The following is a 17,151-nucleotide window of genomic DNA, read 5'->3' as shown; positions in this document are numbered from 1 at the left end:
ATATCAGCAGATCTTTGATTGCGTGGGCTACTTGCATCACAGCAGCCCCCACAGTAGATTTGCCCACTCCAAATTGATTCCCAACTGACCGGTAGCTGTCTGGCGTTGCAAGCTTCCACAGGGCTATCGCCACTCGCTTCTCAACTGTGAGGGCTGCTCTCATCTTGGTATTCATGCGCTTCAGGGCAGGGGAAAGCAAGTCACAAAGTTCCATGAAAGTGCCCTTATGCATGCGAAAGTTTCACAGCCACTGGGAATCTTCCCAGACCTGCAACACTATGCGGTCCCACCAGTCTGTGCTTGTTTCCCGAGCCCAGAATCGGCGTTCCACAGCATGAACCTGCCCCATTAGCACCATGATGCATGCACTGGCAGGGCCCATGCTTTCAGAGAAATCTGTGTCCATGTCCTGATCACTCACGGGACCGCGCTGACGTCGCCTCCTCGCCCGGTATCGCTTTGCCATGTTCTGGTGCTGCATATACTGCTGGATAATGCGTGTGGTGGTTGATGTGCTCCTAATTGCCAAAATGAGCTCAGCGGCCTCCATGCTTGCCTTGGTATGGCGTCCGCACAGAAAAAAGGCGCGGAACGATTGTCTGCCGTTGCTCTGACGGAGGGAGGGGCGACTGACGACACGGCTTACAGGGTTGGCTTCAGGGAGCTAAAATCAACAAAGGGGGTGCCTGTACATCAAGGAGTATTTCAGGCAGGACTTCACGGAGGGTTCCAATAAGAAATGGTGCACCTAAGTTACCGTTCTTATTGGAACAAGGAGATTAGCCTGGCCTCTGATTGATACATGGCTAGATTTACCTCGCTGCACCTTCTCTGTGAGTGACTGCAGTGTGACCTAGAGGAATGAGTCCCCTAGACAGGGGAGGAGGCAAATGAGTACAAAATAAATCTGGTCTATTTCTTGTTTTGACCCACTCCATCTATCTTTTACATCTTTGGCTGGCAGCAGACGGTGCAGAAGGACTGCATGCCATCCACATCTCATGGCTGCTCGGCAGAAGATGGTACAGTACGACTGCTAGCCATCCTCATCTCTTGCCTGCCTGGCAGAAGATGGTACAATACGACTACTAGCAATCCTCATCTCTTGCCTGCGTGGCAGAAGATGGTACAGTACGACTGCTAGGAGTCCGTATCGCCTGCCCGCTCACCATAAGACGGTTCAATAGGACTGACTGCAGGACTAAAGAGAATGACCTGGTAAAGTCACTCCAAATTTAGTCCCTGCGCCCATGTCTGCCCAGGCGCTCCCAGCCGACGTGGCCAGGAGCACCTCGGACACGACGAGGACGACTACCAGTCGTATTGCACCGTCTGCTGCCAGAAGGCAATGGGTTGCTGCTACTGTGCAGCAAAGCCGTACCGCGTCTGCCAGCACCCAGGAGACATAGGGTGACGGTTACCTAAGCGGGCTCCATGCTCACCGTGGTACGGCGTCTGCACAGGTAAGTCAGGAAAAAAGGCGTGAAATGATTGTCTGCCCTTGCTTTCATGGAGGGAGGGAGGGAACGGGGGCCTGACGATACGTACCCAGAACCACCCGCGACAATGTTTTAGCCCCATCAGAGTGCTCCATTGTGACTGCTCTGGACAGCACTCTCAAATGCCTGATTGTTTGCTGTTGCTCTGATGCCGGGAGGGGCGACTGAGGACACGGCTTACAGGGTTGGCTTCAGGGAGCTAAAATCAACAAAGGGGGTGGCTTTACATCAAGGAGTATTTCAGGCAGGACTTCACGGAGGGTTCCAATAAGAAATGGTGCACCTAAGTTATTGTCCTTATTGGAACAAGAAGGTTAGCCTGGCCTCTGATTGATACATGGCTAGATTTACCTCGCTGCACCTTCTCTGTGAGTGACTGCAGTGTGATCTAGAAGAATGAGTCCCCTAGACAGGGGAGGGGGGGGAAGCAAATGAGTACAAAACAAATCTGGTCTATTTCTTGTTTTGATCCACTCCATCTATCTTTTACATCTTTGGCTGGCAGCAGACGGTGCAGAAGGACTGCATGCCATCCACATCTCATGGCTGCTCGGCAGAAGATGGTACAATACGACTGCTAGCAGTCCGTATCGCCTGCCCGCTCACCATAAGACGGTTCAATAGGACTGACTGCAGGACTAAAGAGAATGACCTGGTCAAGTCACTCCAAATTTAGTCCTAGCTCCTAGGCTAGGAGCACCTCGGACATGACGATGACGACTACCAGTCGTACTGTACCGTCTGCTGCCACAAGGCAAGGGGTTGCTGCTACTGTGTAGTAATGCCGTACCGCGTCTGCCTGCACCCAGGAGACATAGGGTGACGGTTACCTGAGCGGGCTCCATGCTTGCAGTGGTATGGCGTCTGCACAGGTAACTCAGGAAAAAAGGCGTGAAATGATTGTCTGCCCTTGCTTTCACAGAGGGAGGGAGGGAACGGGGGCCTGACGATATGTACCCAGAATCACCCGCGACAATGTTTTAGCCCCATCAGGCATTGGGATCTCAACCCAGAATTCCAATGGGCAGCGGAGACTGCGGGAACTGTGGGATAGCTACCCACAGTGCAACGCTCCGGAAGTCGACTCTAGCCTCGGTACTGTGGAAGTGCTCCGCCGAGTTAATGCACTTAGAGCATTTTCTGTGGGGACACACACACTCGAATATATAAAACTGATTTCTAAAAAACCGACTTCTATAAATTCGACCTTATTCTGTAGTGTAGACATACCCTAAAAAAGGCCACAATGGCTAAGCAGAGTGAAAGAGGCAGATAGAGACAAAAAGACATCCTTTAAAAATTGGAAGTCAAATCTTACTAAGGAAAATAGAAAGGAGCATAAACTCTGGCAAGTCAAGTGTAAAAGTATAATTAGGCAGGCAAAAAAGAATTTGAAGAGCAACTAGCAAAAGATATAAAACCTAACAGCAGAACTTCTTTTTAAAGTACATTAGAAGCAAGAAGCCTGCCAAACAATCAGTGGGGCCACTGGATGATCGAGGAGCTAACAGAGCACTCAAGAAGACATGGTGGTTGTGGAGAACTTAAATTAATTCTCTACATCACTCTTAACTGCAGAGGATGTGGGTGAGGGAGGTCCCCACACCTGTGCCATTCTTTTTAGATGACAAATATGAGGAACTGTCCCAGATTGAGGTGTCAGTAGAGGAGGTTTTGGAGCAAATAGATAAATTAAACAGTAATAAGTCACCAGGACCAGATGGTATTTTCCCAAGAGTTCTGAAGGAACTCATACATGAAATTGCAGAACTAACAACTGGGTATGTAACCTATCAGCTAAATCAGCACTGTACCAGATAACTGGAGGATAGCTAATGTAAAGCTAGTTTTTAAAAGGGCTCCAGATCCTGGTGATTACAGGCCAATAAATCTAATTTTAATATCAGGCAAATTGGTTGAAACTGTAATAAAGAACAGAATTGTCAGGCACACAGATGAAGATATGTTGGAGAAGAGGCAAAACAGCTTTTATAAAAGAAAATCATGCCTTACCAATTGGTTAGAATTCTAAGAAGGGGTCTACAAACATTTGGACAAGGGTGATCCAGTGGATATAATGTACTTGGGCTTTCAGACAGCCCTTGATGAGGTCCTTCATCAAAGCCTCTTTAGCAAAGTAGGCAGTCATAGAATAAGAGGGAAGGTTCTCTCATGGATCAGTCATTGGTTAAAAGATAGGAAACAAAAGGTAGGAATTAAATGGTCAGTTTTCACGGAGTAGAGAAGAAAATAGCAGCAATCCCTAAGGATCTGTACTAGGATGTGTACTATTGAACTTGTTCATAATTGATGTGGCAAATGGGGTAAATAGTGGTGGTAAAGTTTGCAGATAATACAAAATTACTCAAGATAATTAAGTACAAAGCAGACTGCAAAGAGCAACAAAAAGATCTCACAAAACTGGGTGATGGAGTAACAAAACGGCAGATGAAATTCAATGTTAAATGCAAAGTGTAATGCCCATTGGAAGACGTAATCCCAACTAGACATACAAAATGATGGGGTCTAAATTAGCTGTTACTACTTAAGAAAGAATTCTTGAAGTCAGCATAGATAGGTCTCTGAAAACATCCACTCAATGTGTAGTGGCAGTCAAAAGAGCTAACAATGTTAGGAACCGTTAGGAAAAGGATAGATAATGAGACAGAAAATATAAAAATGCCACTATATATGTTCATGGTACACCCACACCTTGAGTACTGCATGCAGTTTTGGTCACTCCATAGTGAAAGATATATTAGAATTGGGAAAAGTACAGAGAAGGGTCATAAAATGACGAGGGTTATGAAACAGATTCCATATGAGAGAGCTGAGACTATTCAGCTTAGAAAAGAGATGACTAAGGGGGATATGATACAGATGAAATGATATGATACATATAAAATCATGAATGATTTGGAGAAAGTGAATAAGGAAGTGTTATTGCCCCTTCGTGTACCACAAGAACTAAGGGTCACCCTATGAAATTAATAGGCAGCAGGTTTAAATCAAACACAAGGAAGTACATTTTCACAATATGCACAATCAACCTGTGGAACTCATTGCCAGGGGATGTTGTGAAGGACAAAATTATAATGGGATTCAGAAAAGAATTAGGTAAGTTCATGGGGAATAGGTCTATCAATGGCTATTAGCCAAGATGGTCAGGGAAGCAACCCCATATTCTACCTGTCCCTAAACCTATGACTGTGCCAGAAGCAGGGGATGGATGATTTGATAAATTGCCCTGCTCTGTTTGTGCCCTCTGGCTCTGGCTGCTGTCAGAAAACATGATACTGGGCTAGTTGGACCACTGGTGTGGTTCAGTATGGCCATTCTTATGTTCTTAGTTTGCAGTGCAGACTTTGTCAAGACTCTGCTTACTTAAGCAGCACCTTTGTATTGCCTTTGCTGGAGTTTTGTCTTAGAACTGAAAGTAATTGTAAGATTGCTGCCTTGTGACTTTTTTTCCCCATAGTTGCTGTTAACTCTTTAAGGAAATATGAGCAGTTCCACAGATTACTACTATGAGAATCAGAAATGCAATATTGAGCATTAAAATGGATTTATTGCTCTTTAAAGAGAAACATCCATACAACAGTAGTTCTCAAACTTCTTTATGGAAGAGTAATAAGGACTATTCTTCCTGTACAAAACCAGGATGTTTTTTCTGGTGGTGTAAACTGAAAGACAATTCTATTTTTTATTCATATTAACAGACCAAAGGAATTCTATTATACCTGTTAATACTCTCAGATATTCTATTCAGTCCTATGGATATTCTCTTGTAGATTACCTGAGACTTGAATTCTCAGCTACCTTTTGTAGAATGTTGCCTATTTATACCCAAAAGCTTTCTGAAGCAATGATTTTTGAAATTAGCCTGTCTTATTTTCAAGCATTTCTTTATGAAATGATTTTAGAGAAATGTTTAGATTTGATTGAAAACAATATCCCATAATCTGCATGGAAGGCTATTTTGGGAGGTGCTCCTGCACTGAGTAGTAGTTTTATTGCTGTCGGTACAGAAGTTGAAGCAATTGTGTTGGAGTAGGTTTTTGCACTAACCCCATAACTTTAAGGAGCTGTAATTAGTAGCTGGAATGCATTGTTACAGCTTACTCATAGAAGAGATCTGAACACGGGATCAAGAGGGTGTGTCGGGTGTGTCAGATTTCACTCACCTAGTTTTGTAATAGTCAATGTAGTAGTAGTTCGTAGTGTTCTTGTGTTTTAAAGTAATTTTCCTATTTGAGTAAAGTTGTTAGGGGAGTGGGGAAAATAAAATCATACAAAGATGGTTGTATTTTTCTGCTCCCTCTACTAATAAAATACTAAATATGGTTGAGTGTTTCTCTGGCTAATGTCTTCTACTTGGCCCTACAGTGGAGTTACAGTCAGGTACTTCAGCACATCATCCCATTATCATGGCAAATAATTGAAGCTATTAATTCAGAGTTATGGCTTAATTCTAGAATTACACAAACGTTTATATGTTATGTTATGACTTTACAGTGCACTATTGCTAAAACAACCAATTGCTTAGTGTAAGAATTAAAAGCAAACAATGTCCCCTAACTTTAATGTAAATAAAATCTACTTACTATAGGTAGTAGCAAAGATCCATTGTGGCTGCTTTCTTACAGAGGTAAAGACTTCATTTTGTCAGGAGTAAAGACAAACTAAATCAAACCAAAAGCATTATCAAACATGGTGCATTGTGCTCTAAATTAGACAAGCTCTGGCATGCTGCAGAGAGAGAAAAATTCCAATGAAAGGGGCCCTTCTCTGAAATGGCCCTGAAGCCAGTCCTGGAGAGTTCAACCCCAGGAGCACAGTGGGAGTTGCCTAGCCAATTTTAACGGCAGTGATCGGATGTAGATAGGTTTGGCAGAATACAATTTTTTTTCTAATTTTGATGATTAATGACTTATTAAAATTTTTATCAACAGTTTTTATTTTTAGGAAATTTTTAGCAGTTATTTTTACAGCGGCTGGAAATTAAGGCAGCGATAGGGTTAGGACAGCACTGATAAGAGCTGGAGGGATTCCCAGCACAGACAGTATGGCTGGAGGGGCTCACTGCGTGGCCAAAGGGCCCAAGATATCGGTGCAGGGGAGGCTGTGGTCCTGCCCCAGTGGAGCAGAGACCCCGGGCCAGGACTGCAAGACGGAGGACAAATCCTCTGCCATGGAGGAGGCCAGCTTGCTGCTGAACAGTTCTTGCCTGGGAACAGTTCATTCCAAGGAGAGAGAGGAGGAGGCAGCGCTTTTGAAGCCTGGGAGGCTGAAGCATTACCTAGGAGTGCCTAAGAAACTGCTCCAGAAAGGGGTAAGGAAGGAGATAATCACCTGATAGGAAAAAAGTACTGAGTTTGGGGAAAGTTGGGTACAAGCTGAGCCTACCTCTCTAGAAATCTTTGGACTTGCTGAGAGATGAGCAAACTATGGGGAAATGTGGGACTACATATTTTAAGGGTAGAGGATAAACTAAGTACCCCTTTTATAAATATTAGTATGCTAATGATGGTCTGCCAGATTCCTAGTGCTGGTGAGAATTCACTCGTTCACAGATGCATTGAATAGGACCCTGCAGCTGCAAATAATTTTGACAAAGGATAGGCAGTGCAGATTCTGCCTCTTCCTTTTTCTCTGAGTGCTACTATACAGATCATTCCAGTTTTATCCGGGTTGGGTTGTGCAGTTCACTTTTATCCTGTTCCTTGTCGTAAACTTTGGGCTTAATGAAAAGCTGTAGCCCAGAATGTGTCACCATCTCTCAATAGTTTTATCTGCATGTGGAGCAGGTGTAACTGAGTGGTATTTTGTGGTATGCTGCATATTAAGGCTGTTGGAGAATGAAAAGTTGCCCAGGATTACCATATGACCTTTAAGAGGAAGGAGTAACTCCACTGAAGTGTCGTTCGATCTACGCCTCTTGGATCAGACTTTAATACAAAGTATTTGTTTGCCTGTATCAAGACCTGATGTTTGATCCAATAAAATAATCATACACGTGCATCTTCCTCCATTGCTATGACAGCAGTCGTGGTATCCATATATTTTGTTCTCTTCTTATTTCTGAAACAAGATACAATGAAGAAAAGGAAATGTGTCGAATCCATGTGTAATGGATTGACAATAAGCTGTGATATCTTGAACAAACCTTATGGAATTAAGATAAACTTTATTGAATTCAGTTAAACATCGTTGAATGGGGCTTAACATCTTTGGAGTTCATTGTATTACACATGTAAATGTTTATGTTCTATGGTGAGATTATATGGAACTTCTTTAGCAGAGAGACAAGATAAATGCCATCTCTGGAAGGTCTGAGGAATTTCAAAGGTTTTTTTGGAGCATACTTGTGAAGTGGATATCCTAAGGTTATACCACCATGAAATGAGGGCAATGCAAATTCTCCCCCTCTGAAGCCAACCTTTTGAAGATAGGCGCCGGGGGAGAGACCCTTTGTATACTAACTACCTGCTTCTGGAAACTCCAAAATCTTCTGATCTGTTTGAAAAGGGAACTTAACATGTTATGAGTGTACTTGTTCTCAGCTGAAGCTCCTATGAATCACAGCCAATGGGACCTGCGGCAGTGACATCTGTGGGCAGGGGCAGTGTGCAGAGCCACCTAGCTATGCTTCCGCCTAGGAGCAGCTGGGACATGTTGCAGTTTGTGGGGAGCCGCCCAAGGTGAGTACCCCCCGGATCTGGCACCCCAAATCCCCTCCTGTGCCCAAACTCGCTGCCCCGAGTGCCCTCCTGTACCCAAACTCCCTCTCAGAGCCACACCCTGTACCCCTTCCCGTGTCCCAGCCTTGCACCCCTTCCCGCATTCTGAACCCCTCATGGCCGTTCCTCTGCCTAGGAGCAGCAGGGACATGTCACCGCTTCCGGGGAGCCACATGGAGACAGGCAGGGAGCCTGCCACCCCGGTGCCAACCGGACTATAAACCGGACTGCCTATGAAGATTAGAAATGCTGGTTTATAGAGCTTTCTGGTTGGTACAGGGCTGGATAACAGAGCTTTCACTGTATTATGATGCCCTTCTCCAGGCCTCTGAGACCTCACCCATCCACCTTGAGTTCTCAAAGATAATTGCTAATAGTTCAGAGATTGTTTCAGCTAGTTCCTTAAGTACCCTGGGATGAATTTCATCAGGCCCTGCTGCATAAAGACATCTAACTTATCTACATTTTTTTTAACTTGTTCTTTCCCTATTTTGGCTTTTTCTTCACCCCTCTTCCCCACCTACCCCCTAAAAAGCCCAATTATTTTGCTTCATAGTTTTTAACATCTAAAAGATTTTTTTGAGCAAGCCCTTAACCATCTCTTTCTTAATCATGACAGCCCTTGCCCTCAACAGGAGAGGCCTTAGTCTTCATTAATGGGTGTAATTTCTGCAGTGGCTTTTCCCAGGCAGAATCTATGAAGAATTTTGAAAGAGGAAAGAATTATGAAGATTGGATAACTAAAAACACAATAAGGAAAACTAGTACATATTTGATATTTCTTACCTGCAAAATAAGTTGTCAATTCTTTAATCAATTATTGAGCCAAGTTAGTCTGGATTAATCAGAGTGGCTGCTTATTTTAGAGGTGCTGTGATCACATGTCACAAAGACGTGTGTGGGCCACTAAATCCATTAGGGTGAAGATGTTTTCAAATAAGTTTTAAAATTAAGGTGACAGTTGAAGAAACAGCTAAGCCTTTGGTCTATTTAGCTAAGTGTTGGCAATTCCTTTTAATGACTGAGAATTTAGCTAACTATGGATTATTTGCACAAATATAACTTTCTCAAGCATGTTCCATAATACCAAAGAACGACATAAACATTTACCAGAAAATGCACCATGAATGTGTCTCACTAGCAATAAAGACAGGTTTCAGAGTAGCAGCCGTGTTAATCTGTATCCGCAAAAAGAAAAGGAGTACTTGTGGCACCTTAGAGACTAACAAATTTATTTGAGCATAAGCTTTCATGAGCTACAGCTCACTTCATCGGATGCATTCATGCATTCGTCTGAATGCATCTGATGAAGTGAGCTGTAGCTCACGAAAGCTTATGCTCAAATAAATTTGTTAGTCTCTAAGGTGCCACAAGTACTCCTTTTCTACTAGCAATAAAACGTACTTTACCTCATCTTTTTAGAAGTAGTTTTAGGGATGAAACGGCTTTCATCGGTTCTTCAGGAATTGTACTGTTTTGTCATGTCACATGAGAAATTAAGGGGCAACATATAAACAAATCAGTGTGCAATTCCCAAATGATTGTGTTCTGTCTTTTCTGAAGCTTTTGGTGCAGAACCCAAACCTGTCTGATGCTTGCGCATATGTATGTCTCCCTTGTTTATGAGCTTGTCAGTTTTGTTTTGCTTCTGCAATTATAGTATGGGACCTGCCTGCTGAAGATTGAGATCTTTGTATCTAAAACTCTTATCTTGAAATCTAAATTATTTTTTATTTGTGTGTTTGACTTTAAATTGGCTGGTTCTATGCTAAATGTTTCAGCTGTTTTTTTGGGGGGTGGGGTGAGGGGTATGAACAGCTTAATTCTTCACTGTGTCTTGTAAGCCTCTGCTTGATCCCAGGCCGTAAGAGAAACAAGAAGAGACGTGGAAAGGAAAACCTGCTTCACATGCACTTCCCAGCTATGGATCATGGGTAGTGATCTCCGCTGGTTTTTGTCCTAGAGGAAAGCCCAACCTTCCCCTTGGCACACTTCAGTCCAGCCCTGAGTAGGGTAGCTCAGGCCAGCCTCCCCTGGGCCAGGAAAAGGTTATGCTACAGAGGCAGGGAGCCTTGTCAGGGAAATGACAGGTGCACCCTTCCATATTCACTGTAGGGATCTGGGGAAACTATTGTATAATGGAGATAAATGTGTGAAAGCTGCTTCCTGTTCCTGAGCCCACGGTACTTGCTATTTTAGCACTGCAGCAGTAATGCTGTAGCTAAGGTTGAGTAATTATATAGTGTGTGTGTTTTCCAAGACTGGGACAGACTTTCCAGAGCCTTTTGTTCTAGCTTGAGAGGAGGCAGGGCAGGCACGCAGTTGACTTTTTGAATAATTTAACACACACTTGGCATCAGTCTGTTGCCCAACCTACGTCGTACTTGTAAACTTCAAATAATAAAATTACTCTTTGATCAGGGCCTGGAAGAAGCCATGTGTTTCTGTCTTCACCTTCTGGATTTTCCTATAAACTTATGATATAAATGATTCAGAAGTATGGGACCCACTTCAAATATTAGTGAAAAATGTGGTTTCTCTCACGTAATGTACAGCTACTAAAGGTCAAAGCTGGTGACTTAAACATGGACAATGCTATGATTCTCTTCTGTAAATTCCAACTGTCTTGTTACTTTTAAACTATCAACAAATATTAATTTCTCATGTACAAAATCAAATATATTTCAAGATACTTTAAACCCTCAGCGGTGAGGGGCAAATAGTATGCAAAACTTTCAGATGATTTAAGTGTTTTCTTCCCAGTTGATCTTCTCCTTTATTTAATATAAAATAAATGTGCATTGTATCTTGGGATGGTTTGTCTGAAAGTCTTTGCTCATTACTTTGTACATCTATAATTATATGCATCTATATAGTAAGAAAGTATTCTAGCCAAGCCTAAATATTGCTGCAAAGTGAAACAGCATCTGTTTATTATTATGAACACAAAATATGCTCACAAAGTTATCACTGTTACAGGAACCAAAGCAAAATTATAACCTATCAGGCTGCAGGCAGAGCAATAAAAAGCTTATCCTCAACAAAAAGAAAAGGAGTACTTGTGGCACCTTAGAGACTAACACATTTATTTGAGCATAAGCTTTCGTGAGCTACAGCTCACTTCATCGGATGCATTCAGTGGAAAATACAGTGGGAAGATTTATATATATAGAGAACATGAAACAATGGGTGTTACCATACACACTGCAATGAGAGTGATCACTTAAGGTGAGCTATTACCAGCAGGAAAGCGGGGGGAGGGAGAGCCTTTTGTAGTGATAATCAAGGTGGGCCATTTCCAGCAGTTGACAAGATCAGAGGAACAGTGGGGGGTCGAGGGGGGGGGGCAATAAACATGGGGAAATAGTTTTACTTTGTGTAATGACCCATCCACTCCCACTCTCTATTCAAGCCGAAGTTAATTGTATCCAGTTTGCACATTAATTCCAATTCAGCAGTCTCTCGTTGGAGTCTGTTTTTGAAGTTTTTTGTTGAAGAATTGCAACTTTTAGGTCTGTAATCTAGTGACCAGAGAGATTGAAGTGGTCTCCAACTGGTTTTTGAATGTTATAATTCTTGACGTCTGATTTGTGTCCATTTATTCTTTTATGTAGAGACTGTCCAGTTTGACCAATGTACATGGCAGAGGGGCGTTGCTGGCACATGATGTATTGGTAGATGTGCTTCAACAAAAAAAACTTCAAAAACCGACTCCAAGACAGAAGAGGAATACAAATAGTGCAAAAGAATCAACCATAATTGTGAACAATACCACAAAAATGAAGAAAGTGACTGGTAGCAGGTCTCATCAATATAACTTTAGGAACTTCATAGGCCAATTTATGTGTGTATTAAGTTTATCTTTATTTAAGTGTAAAACAAGTTGTACAAAATTTCTGTTCTATAAGAACGAAATCAAGAAACCATTGAAATGTAAGTTCACCCCCCAACTTTATACTTTGAGCATTTCGCAATATAAAACTGAACCAAATACATTAGCAAATACAGACTAACATGGCTGCCATTCTGTATCCTCAACAAGTAACAGTTCACCCAAAATATTCCGTGCAAAAAGTGCTAATGTATTTTGTTCAGTTTTATATTGCGAAATGCTCAAAGTATAAAGTTGGGGGGTGAATTTACATTTCAGTGGTTTCTTGATTTCGTTCTTATAGAACAGAAATTTTGTACAACTTGTTTTACACTTAAATAAAGATAAACTTAATACACACATAAATTGGCCTATGAAGTTCCTAAAGTTATATTGATGAGACCTGCTACCAGTCACTTTCTTCATTTTTGTGGTATTGTTCACAATTATGGTTGATTCTTTTGCACTATTTGTATTCCTCTTCTGTCTTGCCAGTTGGTGGTGGTTGGTTAGTCTTTCATGTTTTGATCCAGACATATGATTTTCTTACATTTAGGATAACTAATAAAAACAGATTATGCAGTGCAATATTAAGCTTTTCTCCTTTTTCTTCCTATCTGTTTTCCTTATTTTAATATCTTAATTTTGAATTTAATTTTGACTGTTGAAGGGATTTCTCCCTTCCTTAGTATTCATAAGTTCTCTAACTATCAAGTTTGATGGGCAGTGACCGTCTTCCAGCAAACTCTAAACCTTCCACCAGATTTCTAAGTAGCTTTTTTCCTTCTCTTGTGCAGAACTCTGACTTCATGAGTTAATTTTTCTAGTACCAGAGTTCCCCCCTTTTTCATAGCAGTCATACATCTTCCACCCCCTTGCTATGGTAATTCTAGCAGCAAGTAGGAAATGAATGGTGAGTTCTTCATGGCTTTCTTAAGACTTAACCTTTTCATATTCGTTTGTTTTTTTTCATGAAAAGTTATCTGACACCTGTTATGTCCTTTATGGAATCTCCAGTGGCTTTCCAAAATGTCTTAAATTTTGGTCACGTTCACCATATGTGGAGAAATTCTTTCATTATGTTCTCCAGCACTTCCCCTTCCTTGCACCATACTCATTCCATTTTACATCCGATGCATCAGATGAAGTGAGGTGTAGCTCACGAAAGCTTATGCTCAAATAAATTTGTTAGTCTAAGGTGCCACAAGTACTCCTTATTCCATTTTAAGGGGAGTTAGGTACCATTGATACAGCATTTTACCATAATTTTCTTTTATAAATGTGGTGTTTGGTGTATGTGGACCTTGCCTTATCTGTTCTCCCATTCCTCAATTTCACATTCCCATAGTTCTGATGTTAATGCTGTTGCCTATGGGGTTTATTTTGAAACGGTGTAAATCCATTTCATAGGGAAATTAAGTTATTTCTGGGAAGGTTAAACTGCACTGTTTGCTTTCCTTGAAATTCTTAGTAGCAGTTTTTGTTTCTGAGCTAGACATATTAGCAGAAATATAAACTGTCTGTGAAGGCATCAGTACATAATCTCAGGCTTCCCAAGGGACTGTGGTATTTTCAGAACAAGATGTTGCTTAAAGTACCTGTGAGGATTATTGAATGCTCTGGGAAGGATTCATCTGTGTAGTATTCCACTTGGGTGGCTTACAAAGTGATCTCAAAGCAGGAAAGAAACTAAGCAGAGTCCTAACATTCTTCCCTGGAAGGCAGTAGCAGTGGTGGAAAGATACCAGAAAAAATAAAAGAAATAATGTGATTCTTCTCTTTTAGTACTCAGGATTTTTAATTAGTGGTTAAGAATAGCATATTTTTCTCAAGGCAGGGTAGTTAGTGGAGAAGTTTCCCAGTATATATGTAAAACAGCAAAACCTATCTTCTGGGCCTCAGAGAGTGACTGCGTCTTACTCAGTGACTGAATATGGACAGAAAATAAGTAATCAACACAAGGGGCTGAGAGGGAGTGTACTCAGTACTCCTTATGACTTTAAAAGCCTCCCCCAAGACTACTTGTCAATACTCAGCTGCATACAGATTGAATAGACTTGTGATCTTGCTTCTCTGTGATTTCTCAGAATTTTCAGATGCATAATTTTTTGGGGGGTGGGTGGGATTAAAAATGCTTTCCTATTTTAATCCTCCATGATTTGTCTCAATCTCTTCCAAAGAAATAAGGAAGAATAGTGTGTAGATGAATATGTAACAGCCATTTCTGTGAAGGGATTTCCTGATTCTTCTTCCCTGTGTACAACCTATTTTAGCTGGAGCCACTTCTGTTGATGGAAGGGCTTATTAAAAATTTCATCTCCCTGTCTGAATCATATAACTATTTCTAAAATAAGAATTCTTTTTGGCCATATGAATCTCTCATTCTTTGGAGTCTAAAGTAGATGTATGCAATTTGAAAATTAATGATTTGAGGAAAAAAGGTTACTTCTGTGGAAGAATACATTAGTAATCTGGGACATAAAATGTCAGTGTTTTAAAAATACTAATTTTTGCTATAAATAATGCATTGTTCCACTTAAAAAATGGAGATTAAGCATAACAGATTTAAGGCCTTGCAGTATTTTTGTTTTAGGTTTACCTGAAAATTCTGGAGCTAATTCCAGAAGGCTGTGTTAATCAAACAGATAAGACTGAAGTCTAAAATGTGTTTATTGGCGCTTACATTAAACAGAAGTTCCCCCCTCTTTCTCATATTGTACAGAATAAAACATACCACTGTTTGCTTTGTTTGATACTTCAGTTTATGAAACTTAATTTTTTTCGGTCTGTTTTGGCCAAATATTTTGAGGCAGATTGAAATGTAAAAGAAATCTTGATTTCTCATTGGCAAAAGACCATATATTCCCTACATTGCTAAATCAGCAGATTCATAGTATGAAAACACTAATACATTTCAAAACTTTAGTTACTTGTAGGACTTTTCTCCATTAAGTTGGATTTTGCAACTGAAGAAAAACATTTTTTCAACTGACAGGTTTCAGAGTAGCAGCCGTGTTAGTCTGTATTCACAAAAAGAAGAGGAGGACTTGTGACACCTTAGAGACTAACCAATTTATTTGAGCATAAGCTTTCCTGAGCTAACATTATGCTCAAATAAATTGGTTAGTCTCTAAGGTGCCACAAGTACTTCTTTTTTTTCAACTATCAGTGTCCAAGTGTTGCCTAGAGAATAATTAAGAAATTAGAGAGAGAGAGAATGTAATTGTTTTGACTATCTCTATAAATGAATAACTGAATAATTCTTTCCTTGTAGAGTGTGAATAACTTTCATTTTCCTTAAATGTTGATATCTTATGTATTATTGAAACATAACATTAAACTTTGCTGAATTGTATAGCTGTTTAACAGATCTTTGATTAAAACAAGCTGTCCTTTCAAATATTAGGAGGACTTGCGGCACCTTAGAGCCGAACAAATTTATTTGAGTATAAGCTTTTGTGAGCTACAGCTCACTTCAGGATTCGATAAAGTGAGCTGTAGCTCACGAAAGCTTATGCTCAAATAAATTTTTTCGGCTCTAAGGTGCCACAAGTTCTCCTTTTCTTTTTGTGGATACAAAGTAACACAGCTGCTACTCTGAAACCTTTCAAATATTGTTTGTAATCCCCCAAATTTGTAATTTAATCAGTATTTTTATTAAGGTAATAAAATGTAAATAAAATATATGCAGAACTAAGGATTTCTTAAGAAGTGCTGCCTGGGAAATCAGCATTTTGGGTACTAGCATCTAAGGCTGTTTAGAAGATCTGGGCCTCTAACAGCATCAGCTGCAAATCTTCAGACTCGCTCCAAGACTCAATATTTGTTGTTTGTATTACAGTAATGGGCTAGAGACCCCACTGAGTGTGTAGTGGCTCATGGGGGTAAGATGTGCTATTCCACAATTTCTAGAATGATGCACAGATGGGCATTTATTAAGGAGGCAAAGTGGGGTGAAGGGTGGGGGCAAATGGAACTCTACACGTGCCCCTTTGCACATCCATTAACTGGAGGCTCTCTTTCCATCCCGCTCCTGTGACCTACACATTTGGGATGGAACTAAGTGAAGTAGAAGGCAATCTGAAAAAAAAAAAAAATCAGGAAAAAGTCTTAGTAGTGAGATCAATCCTCCCCCCTGCTCCCCCCCCGGAATGGTCGTGGAAATCTCCATTGCGGTGGGATTGATTAACAATATAGTGGGCCTGATTTTTCAGACAACTTGTATGCCATTTTGTGTGCAGATCTGTACAAATCAGATGTATACATGGATGGGACTAGATAGGCATCTGTTTTCCAGTGCCTGAGCAGATCACTGACACTTGCACATCTAAGATAACCTGCACGCTTATTGTGTGTGTAAACTATCTGAAAATCGGGCCCAGTAGGTCTTTTCCTTCTCTAACTTATTTTTAGCCACTCTAGAGAAACAAAATGTTTCTTCTAAAATAAATCAGATCTGAAATAGTTAGAAATGTAAAGGGCAATATTGTTAACGGGCTTCAGAGTTAGTACAAGGCGCTGGTTCACAGTCCTCAGAGAATTATTGTTTCGGTTAAGAGACTCAGGAAGTTGCAGTGATTCAGATCTGGAAGATTTTACAGAAATGTAGTTTTTAATGGCTTTAAATCCTAAAGAAACTGATGTGACCACCAGAGAAATACTGGAATGGAGTTCTGGCTCACCTAGAGCTCTGCTGAAGATATAATTTGACGATGTTGTAACATTAAATTGACATAGAAGTTACTAATCGATATTATTTCTTAAATGAGTCACTTCTTCATGTGTTTGTAATTTCAGTATAGAATATAATACACATTAGAACAAATATAAATTGATGGAATGCTATTAATATGAAACCTCCGATAAAGGAAGGAGGTTTCACCTGACCTGAGCCAATGCAGGTGTTTCAGGGTGATCATCCCAAATTAACACAAGATGTGACAAATGTGAATGAGGTGATCCTGTTTTGTTATGTAGTGTTACACTGTGCACCCTGAATGGAAGAATGAGTTTGACCTTTAAACAGCCCATAAATTCTAAG

General features: G+C 40.8%; 1 protein-coding gene across 1 annotated transcript in view; it reads left to right on the top strand.

Annotated features, from left to right (window-relative positions):
- Nucleotides 1–17,151, top strand: part of SPPL3 (signal peptide peptidase like 3) — a 147,654-nt gene that overhangs the window by 26,789 nt on the left and 103,714 nt on the right. The gene's annotated exons all lie outside the window — the stretch shown is intronic.

This window comes from Lepidochelys kempii, chromosome 15 (assembly GCF_965140265.1).
Source record: "Lepidochelys kempii isolate rLepKem1 chromosome 15, rLepKem1.hap2, whole genome shotgun sequence".
Taxonomy (NCBI): Eukaryota; Metazoa; Chordata; order Testudines; family Cheloniidae; genus Lepidochelys; species Lepidochelys kempii.
The sequence above is the reverse complement of the archived record's forward strand: the minus strand, read 5'-3'. Positions and strand labels throughout refer to the sequence as shown.